Here is a 9,920-nt window from a genome sequence, read left to right on the forward strand (position 1 = left end):
CATGATTCCGTTCGACGAATGAATTTAATTCAAAAGCCAGAAGGAATTCGTTAGAATACCCAGAAGAATTCGATTAAAAAACCCAAAAGAACGAAAACCCAAAAGAACTACTGGGCTTCCAAACCGAATCCTTTAGGACTTTCGAACGGCATCTCTTGAGACTTATGAAAGGAATCCCACAAATCGGAAAAGACTCCTTCCGAACGTTTAAAAGGGTTCTGTGCGAATTCTCTGAAGGATTTCGCCCAGAAGGAATTTCGGTCAGAAATGCAAAACAATTCCATTCAGAAGATCTATAGTTCCCAAGCATTTTCGCTCAAAAAAAAAAAAAATATATAATAGACATGCTTCGAACATGCGAGCGCGGCTTCCGAGGGGAATCCCGAAATGCAAATGCTCGAAAAGATTCTTTTCGGAAATCCAAAAGGCTTCAGTTCGAAAACCTTGAAGGATTACGGTTGAAAGCCCAATAGGATACTGTTTGTTATTTCAATCAAAAATACCGTTTAGAAGCCCTATAGAATACTGTTCAAAAGCCCAAAAGAATTCCGTCCGGAAACCCAAAAAGTTCCGTTCTGATACCAAAAGTAACGGAACAAACTTCTCTCGTGTTTACGAAATTCTTCAAGGCTTCCGAAATAGAATTCTGTAGGGCTTCCAACTGAAATTTATTCGGGCTTCTGAACGGAATCTCTTTAGGCTTCCGAAAGGAATCCTAGAGGTCAAAGTGGATTCTTTCCGAGCATCCAAAACAGTCCCGTTCAAAAACCCTAAGCGATTCCGTTCGGAATACCAAAAGGATTTCGTTTGATATTCCGAAAGGATTTCGTTTGGAATTTCACAAGGGTTTCATTCGTAAGCCCAGAATGATTCCGAACGGAATAGACGTTTTAGAGTTTATGATCAAAGAACGAGAATCTGAACGGAATATTTTAGGGCTAACAAACGGAGTTCTATTGGGTTTTTGTTTTGGTATTCTTTTGGGCTTCCGAATGCTTTTCTCTTGGGATTTTGAACCGAAATTCTTTGGGCTTTCGAGAGTAATCCTAGAAATTCAAAAGGATTCCACTCGGAAGTTCAAATATATTCCGTTTGGAATCCCAAATCGCTTGTATTCGGAAGCTAAAAAGAGAGATTTCATTCGAAAGCTAAGAAGCCCAAACGTATTTCGTTCGGAAACCCAAAAGGATTCCGTTTGAAAACCCAAAAGAACGGAATGATCTTCCCTTAGGCTTACAATTGGAGATTTTTTGGGTTTCCGATCGGAATCCTCGTAAAAGATTCCTTCAGGAAGTTCAAAAGAATTCGATAGCCCATAAATAATCCGTTCAAAGGACCAAAAGTATTCCGCTCGGAAGTGCAAGTAGTTCTATACAGAAACCCAAAAAAATGGAATAAACTTTTCCGGGATAATGAACGTAAATCATTTAAGGTATCCGAACAAAATCCTTTAGGGCTTCCGAACGATTTTTTTTTTGCGCTTCGAAAGGAAGCCCGGAAATAGCAAAGGAAACGATTCCGGATTTCGTTCGGAAGCCCAGAAGAATTTCATTCAAAAGATCAAAATAACTTTAAGGAAGCCCAAATAATTCCGTCCGAAAACCCAACAGAATGAAATGGAGTTGTTTTGGGCTTCCAAATGCAATTCTCATGGGCTTTTGAGCGGAATCTCTTTCGGTTTCAGATATGAATTCGTTTTAACATACCAAGAGATTTCCGTTCGGATTAATGAAAGGATTTCGTTCCGAAACATTAAAGAATTCACTTTAGAAGATCAAATATACCGTTTTGGCTCAAATCCCGAACGTTAAAGCGGTCTTAAACTAAAATTTCCATCGGTTTTTCGTATGAGGATCAAGATTACAATCGAATTCAAACTCCTGTGAGGAAAATTACACGAATAAAGCCAAAATGGCGATTTGAAAGCCAGTGTTCGGACAATGAGTCATTTTCGGAATTTGAGGTATTCAGTTTGGAATCTCAAAAGAATTTCATTCGGAAGCTCAGCAGAAGAAGGATTTCAAATAATTCTGGTCGGTTACCCAAAATAACAGAATGAGCTTCTTTTTTACTATCGAACTTTTAAACTTCTAGACGGGAACTTTTCGGATTTATTTCTGAGCTTCCGAATGCAATTTTTTCTTGACTTTCGAATACAATCTTTTTGGGCTTCCGAAATTAATCCGAGAATCCTTTCGAACGTCCAAATGAATTCCATTCGTAATATCTAAAGGATTTCGTTCTGAGTGCCAAGGGGGTTTTGTTCGGAACGATTCCGCTCGAAAGCGCAGAAGGATTCTGTTCGGAAGCCCAACAGGATTGCATTCGGAAGTTCAACAGGATTCCATTCGGTAGTTTAAATATTTCCGGTCAGAATGAACTTTTTTGAGCTTCCGAAACGAAACCCATAAGTACAAAAGGATTCCTTTCGAAAAATCGAAGAGATTCCGTGAGGAAGCCTAAATAGATTCAGTTAAGAATCCCAAAAGAATTTCATTCGAGAGTCCTTAACGAATCCGTTTAAAAGCTCAATTGAATTTCGTTAAGCTTCTGGACGAAATCTTGTTAGGCTACCGAACGTACCGAACAGGATATTTTGGCTTACGAACAGAATCCATTAAGGTTTCACAATAAAATCTTTTGGGATACCAAGCGTAAATGATGACTAAATGATTTCGTTCGGAAGTTCAGAAAAACTCCGTTCGGAAGCCTCAAAGAACAAAATCTTTTTGGGCTTCCAAATTGAGTTATTTTAGGCATCTGAGCGGAATCTCTTCAAGTTTCCGAAAGGAATCCCTGAAATAAAAAAGGATTCCTTAAAAACATTTTAAAAACGATTGTAATCCCAAAACGATTCCGTTCGGAATACCAAAAGGATTTCGTTCGGAATCCCAAATCGATTCCGATCGGAATTTCAAAGGGATTTCGTTCGGAAACCTCAAAAGCTTCTGCTTTAAATCTCAAAATGATTCCATTCAGAAGCACATAATGCTTCCGAACGGCATTCTGTTGGGCTTCCGAATGGAATCTTTTTGGGCTTTTGATTGCATTTCTTCTCGGCTTTTGAATAGAATCTTCCTGGGCTCTCCTTTGGAAGTCGGAAAGGGTTCCTTGCGAATATCCATATAAATTCCGTCCAGAACATTAAAATGATTACGTTCGGAAACCTTAAAAGAATCCAGTGGTATTAGCAGACTGTAGGAATAAAATAAATTGAAGATACCGAATGAAAGCATGAAAGGCCACGACAAATCCGTTCGGAAGATTAAAAAGATTTCGTTAGACAGCCCAACAGAATAAAAATTCGGACGTCCAAAAAAATTCCGTTCGGAAACTCAACAGGATTCCGTTGAGAAGCCCCAAAAAATTAATTCGGAAGCTCAAAAGAAATTTGTTCTGAACTCCAAAAGCTATTCGCTTGGAAGTCCAAATAATACAGTTCGAAAACACAAAAGATCAATGGACTTATTTTGAGGTTACGGTTGAAGACCTTTCAAACCGGATCCTCTAGGGCTTCTGAGCGCAACCCTTCCCAACAAACATTGGGATCAGAGAGAGTTCTTATTCAGCTGAAAAAGTTGCTTATTCAGCTTAAATTGTTTGTTGGGTTTTGGACTTTTAAAATGAGTCTCTTTGAGTTTCCGAAAGGAATCCAAGATTCCATTCGCAAGCCTAAATAGATTCCGTTTAGAATTCCAAAAGAGTCCAAAAAGATTCCGTTCAAAAGCACAAAAGAATTCCGTTCGGAAAGCAAAAGAATTGACTTATTTCGGGATTAAGATCGGAGATTTTTTAGAGCCTGCAAATGGAAATCTTTTGTGCCTTTTGATCAGAATTCTTTTCGCATTCGATTGAAATTATTTTGGGCTCTTTAGCAGGTTTTCTTTGAGGATTCCGAAGGAAATCCTAGTTGTCGAAAAGGATTCCTTACGAACGAATTCCGTTCGAAATCCCAAAAGAATTTAATTCTGAAACCTAAAAGTAATCCGTTCAAAAGCCAAAGGATCCCGTGCAGAAGCCCAAAAGGATTCCGTTCGAAAACCTAAAAGTTTTCCACTCGGAAGCCGTAAAGAATTCCTTTAGGAAGACTAAAAGAATTTGAATGCCGTAAAAAACCTGTTCAAAACCCCAAAAGAACTCCATTCGGAAGCTCAAATAGTTCCGTTCGGAAACCCAAAAGAATGGAATATACTGTTTTTACACATATTTCGAACACCGGCGTTTTAGCGCCTTAACTCTAAAATTTCCATTGGTTTTAGATACGAATGACTAAGAAGGAGATATGTATTCTAATATTCTATTCTATAATGTTCTATAGAAAAAAATACGCGAATTAAATGGCCATTTAAAAATGGTACCTTTTTCAGGATCACGAACGGATATTTTTTGGTCTCCTGAACAGAACACCCAAAAAACAAATCTGGCAATTATTGTATAAAATCTGGGCATATAAAATTCTGTAAGTGCTTTTATACAAATATTGTATTAAAATAATACAAATCTGTATTATTTTAATACAAAAATTGTATTAAAATCTTCCAAAATTGTATATGCCAAATAATTATACAGTTTCTGTAAGGTTCTTATGCAGAATTGTATTAAAATCTGCCATCCGCTGGTTGGGTGAACCCTTCAGAGTTTCCGAATGGAAACATTTATGACTTTAAATTAAATATATTTAGGCTTCCGAATGTAGTCTTTTTGGGCTTCTGAACAAAATCTTTTTGGGATTCCAAAAGGAATCCCTGAAGTCGAAAACTTACTTTCGGAAGTCCAAAAGGCTTTTTTCGGAAGAGGATTGCATCCCGAAGTCAAAAAGGATTCCGAACGTCCTAAAGAATTCTGATCGAAAACCCAAAAGGATTTCATTCGGAATATTAAAAGGATTTCGTCAGGAATTGCAAATCTATTCCGATCAGGACCCCAAAAGGATTTCGTTCGGAAAGCTCAAAGGAATTCATTCGAAATCCCAAAAGCATTTCATACAGTAGCTCAGAATAATTTCATTCGGAAGCCCAAAAATCCGTTCAGAAGCCCAGAAGAGCTTCGCCCAAAAGAATTTTGCTTGAAAGTGTGCCGTTTGATCGGAATGGATGTCTTATGGGCATTCGAACGGAGAACTATTGAGCTTCCGAACGGAACACTTTAGGGCTTCCGAACTATTTTTTTTTTTTGTTGCGAATCCTTTTGTGCTTCTGAAAGCAATTTTTTGGGCTTTTGAATGGAAACTTTTTGGACTTTCAAAAGGAATGCCAAAAGTTGGGAAGTATTCCTTACGAACGTCCAAATTTATTCTGCTCAGAATACAATAAGGATTCCGTTTGAAGTTCCTAAAGGATTCCGTGCAGAAGCCCAACAGGATTCCGTTCGGAAGGCGCTTGTGTTGGGCTCGTAACAGCTTCCGAAAGAAATCCCAGAGGTCGAAAAGGATTCCTTTCGAACGCCCAAAAGGAATCCGTTCTGAATTCCAAAAGGATTCCATTTGACACCTTTGAGGACTCTGTTCAAAAGCCAAGGGATCTCATTCGGAAACCCAACGGGATTCTGGTCAGAAGTCTAAGAAGATTCCTTTCGGAAGCCTAACAGTGTCAGGTTCAAAAGTCTAAAAGAATTCCGTTTAAAAGTCCCAATAGATTCGGAACCCGAAATAATGGAATATACTGCTTTTGAGCTTTCCAACAGAGATTTTTTGGAGTTTCAAACAGAATTTTTAGGGCTTTTGAAATTTTTAGCATTCGAACGGAATAATTTTAGAATTCCGAATGAATTTCTTTTGGACTTCTGAACGTTCGTTAGGCTTACAAAAGAAATCCCAGAAGAAAGGATTCCATACGAATATACGAAAGGATTCCATTCGGAAGCCCTAAAGTTTCCTCTTCGGAAACCTTATTTGGGCTTATGTAGAAATTGACGAGGATCGGATTCCTTTCTCGGATGAGCACGACTAATGCATCAGCCATAGATAAACATATCTAACACTCAAATAGATAGAAAGCCCAAAAGTGTTCCGTTCGGAAGTCTATTTAAAATGATTTCATTCGTAAGTCTAAAAGGATTGCGTTCAAAAGGCCAAAAGAAATCCCTTCATAAGCCCAAATGAGATACCAAAACTAACGGGGTGAACTTCTTTCAGGCTCACGGACGTAGATCTTTTGGGTTTCCGAACAAAATCTTTTAATGTTTACGAACGGAATCCTCCTTTTGGTCTTCCTAATAGAGTTTTTTTGGGCTTCTGGATGGGATCTCTTCAAGCTTCCGAAAGATACCGCAAAAGCCGAAAAGGATTCCGTTCGGAAGCAAAAGCAAATTCTGTTAAGAAGCCCAGAAGAATTTCTTTCGGAAGCCCAAATAATTCCAAAAGGGCTCTGTTCGGATTCCAAAAAGGTTTCCATTCAGCCTACAATGTTGCCGTACGGAAGCAAAAAAGGATTCGGTTCAGATGTTGGGTGCAGGTGCAGGTGTGGGAGTCGTCTCTGGTGTCGGCGATTGTTACTCGTCAGACCGACGGAATATAACTAAACCGATTAGACGTTACTGTCCATAATAAAATCATGATTTTCTGCAATCCAAACGTTTCCTAACAGTTTACTTGAATATTAAAAAATATTCTGTGTAGCAATCTCACCATCGACGGTAGGCATATCGCAAAAAGTTTTTCTGATTTTCTGACAAGGAGCCAAGACTGACCAAGACCTTGACGAGGATCGGATTCCTTTCTCGGATGAGCACCACTAATGCATCAGCCATAGATAAACAGATCTAACACTCAAATAGTACGAATCATCATCATCAATACGAATCAAATCGGTTGGTACTAAATTCGCTTTGGAATCAGTGTCCACAGTTTCAAAGCTTCTGTTCATAGAACCCGCGTTACAGCAATAAGGTGACACCTCTTGGAAATGTTTTGTTGCGATTTATTTGTCTCCAATCATTCAAAACTTTTGTGTCTAAATATTCTTGAAAGTATTCAACTTTTTCTTTCAGGATACAATTTATGGAACTAAACAAAGCCAGTTGATCTGGGTTCAATTCCAATCAACGCCGTTGGTATTTTCTTAGTTAAACTGACTGGTTGCACCTTGCTTCTAATATTAAGTAATTTACAATATAATCGAGTCGTTATGCACTTGTAATAAACAGTCTCGTTTACTTGGTGACCTTTCGAATAAATTCGATTTTCCCACGAATCGAACTACTGATATTACTTTTTTTAACGTTTCCTCGAATATTTAAAAATAATCTTCTGTGTGGCAATCTCATCATCGACGGTACAGCGCAAAACGTTTCTCTGACTTTCTGACAAGGACGGTTGTACAGATTACTCTTTTTTATTTGCAAACAAATGCAGTTTAACCTGGCCCAGACCTTGACGAGGATCGTATGTGCCCCGGCCCAGACCTTCTCGTATGTGCACCACCAATGCATCCACCATAGACAAACATATCTAACACTCAAATCGATACGATTGGTAATGGATTCACTATCGAATCAGTGTCCATAGTTTCAAAGCTTCTGTTCATGAAACCCGTGTTACAAAAATAACAACAATCATGTGACACCTCTTGAAAAAGTTTTTGTTACGATTTACTTGTTTCTAATTGATTTTCGTTCAATACCCTTGCGTCTATTCTTGAAACTTTTTCTCACAGGATAACATCTATGAAACAAAACAATGGATTAAATCGCGTTCCCAACACGTATGTTTGTCTGTGCTTAAACCACCCAGTGCAGCAGGCTCCAATTTAAATGCGCACTTCGTCCGTCACAGAGCATCATCAGCAGCATGCAGCGAGCCCAACCCATGCAGTGCGCTTGCAGTAGATTCAACTTTACTTTCACTTTTTCCGCTCGGTGCCGTTGAAGCTGGTACAAATAAACTCACTAGGAAGCACCATGACGGGGTAATGACACTGCCGCACAATAATAAGTTCTTATAGTTTTAAAGAATTACACCTTCTCATTCACGTGTACAACACACGCGTAATTGTCCGATGCTGTTTCAACAACCGTAACAGCATTGAACTTCCGATCACGTTTGGGAATCAAATCACATTACACCGAAAAAATAGAAACTAGAATCTTTCTAAAGTCTAAGCATAGATCGAACGAAAAAAAAAACGTCGACGACCACGAGGTTGGTCAACACGTAGGTATTACAACGATGCGAGCCGTTTTGCGAGTAAGATAAAACTAACTCAAAATTCGGCCAAGGCATGGTCTGCTCAAGATTCGGTTGATCGGTTGTTCTAGCCCAGCTGCTAACTCCTACTAATTGCTAACTCTCTCCTCTGCCTTTGAGGTAACAGACGATTTTTTTTCGTAATGTGTTCGATCCTACAGAGCAAAATATGTGATCGAATGCAAGGTAAAACTAATTAACATCGAGGATGTTCGTCAAACGGAACTTCTGTGCGCTGATTGTTATGAATGTAAAAGATCGCCTTATTTTTACGCATGCCGAGGTGAAAACGCAAAAGACTGTGAACGTTGGTCAATAGGGACCTTGATAGTTCTGCAAAAGTTGCTTGTAAACTTGTTTTGAGAGGATTACATCCGTTCAAGAATCCATCACCAAACGTTCGAAGGCATTTCCAAGCGGCATATCGTTAAATTGTGTTCCCTTTGGCGAGTAGAATATATTTACATTTTAATTTTATAAGAATAAATCGGTTTTGAATTTTGATGACGACCACAATATTGATGATGGTTCTATGGGCTTTAAGGTGAATCGGGACGCGGTGTTTTTTTCTTCCTTATATTGGCTTTACGATTGTAAAAATGCAAATTTTAGGCCCACGAAGGTAGACAGACAGAACTGTAAATGTATCAGCTTGCGTACTGTGTTGAATCACATGGCGTAAAGCGTTTCCAAAACCAATTCCACCGATTATAAGAACAGAGATCTGCATCGTAAAAAAGAAAACGATCACAAAACATTTTAGCATCACCCGTAGCACGTTAAGTAAATCACTGTCGATACTAGCCCACGTGTCTACAATTCTTAGGGAGGTCGCTCAAAATATGCTTTGGGATACATAATAGAGGCAATATAGTATCAATATAACGCTGACGTCGATGACGGAACACGTTTTTCTAACTTAGGCAGTTGATTCGGCGTTAAGAGCGTATGTGATAGATACGTTGGGTTGGGTATTTATGTATAAGAGCAATGGCCATCCTAGCGACAATCTTCTTTTGTAATTAATTGGGTACTGCATATTTGTATAATCCAAAAAGGCAGTTAAAATATTCTTCTTCTTCTTCATTGGCATTACATCCCCCACTGGGACACTGCCGCCTCGCAGCTTAGTGTTCATTAAGCACTTCCACAGTTATTAACTGCGAGGTTTCTAAGCCAAGTTACCATTACTGCATTCGTATATCATGAGGCTAACACGATGATACTTTTATGCCCAGGGAAGTAGAGACAATTTCCAATCCGAAAAGACCAGCACGCTCAGCATGGTCTTGCTTTTTAGCCGCGCATCTTACCGCTAGACTAAGGAGGGCCTTAAAAATATTATCAAAATATAAATAAATAAATGATGAGGGTTAAAAATAATAAATAAATATTACAGTGAACTCTCCCTTACTCGATGTTCTGTAACTCGATCCCTTGAATGTAGCATACTGCGTTTCCTCCGTAAGTCGATATTACTTGATATTCTCAAAGTCAAAGAAATTTCTCAATGCATTTTCACCTCGCTAACTCGATGTTGTCATAATCAGGGGTCTCATTGCGTCTCTCCTTTCGACAGCTCTTTCGTATGACAGTTTGCATGGATTGCTCGTTTCGAGTCGAGGTGCGCAATGCCACCCCAGTTCACATGCACGAGATATACGAAGGCGGGCCATTTGGCCGAATGCCGTTTGGACGAATAGTTAAAAAACTCAAAGGTGCAGCCCGATCGGGTTGT

The 9,920-nt window shown here is 38.9% G+C and overlaps 1 protein-coding gene across 3 annotated transcripts in view; it reads right to left on the reverse strand.

The window, feature by feature from the left end:
- LOC134225487 (fatty acyl-CoA reductase wat-like) overlaps window positions 1–8,160 on the reverse strand; it is a 28,101-nt gene extending 19,941 nt beyond the window's left edge. Inside the window, exon 1 of one of the 3 annotated variants that reach the window (XM_062705594.1) lies at window positions 7,957–8,160. The gene's annotated coding sequence lies outside the window, so the exon portion shown is untranslated. Of the gene's footprint in view, window positions 1–7,836 lie in introns of all 3 variants that reach the window. The other 2 variants (XM_062705595.1, XM_062705592.1) reach the window with 2 other exon arrangements.
- Between the last annotated feature and the right edge of the window lie 1,760 nt (window positions 8,161–9,920).

Source organism: Armigeres subalbatus, chromosome 3, assembly GCF_024139115.2.
Source record: "Armigeres subalbatus isolate Guangzhou_Male chromosome 3, GZ_Asu_2, whole genome shotgun sequence".
Classification (NCBI taxonomy): Eukaryota; Metazoa; Arthropoda; class Insecta; order Diptera; family Culicidae; genus Armigeres; species Armigeres subalbatus.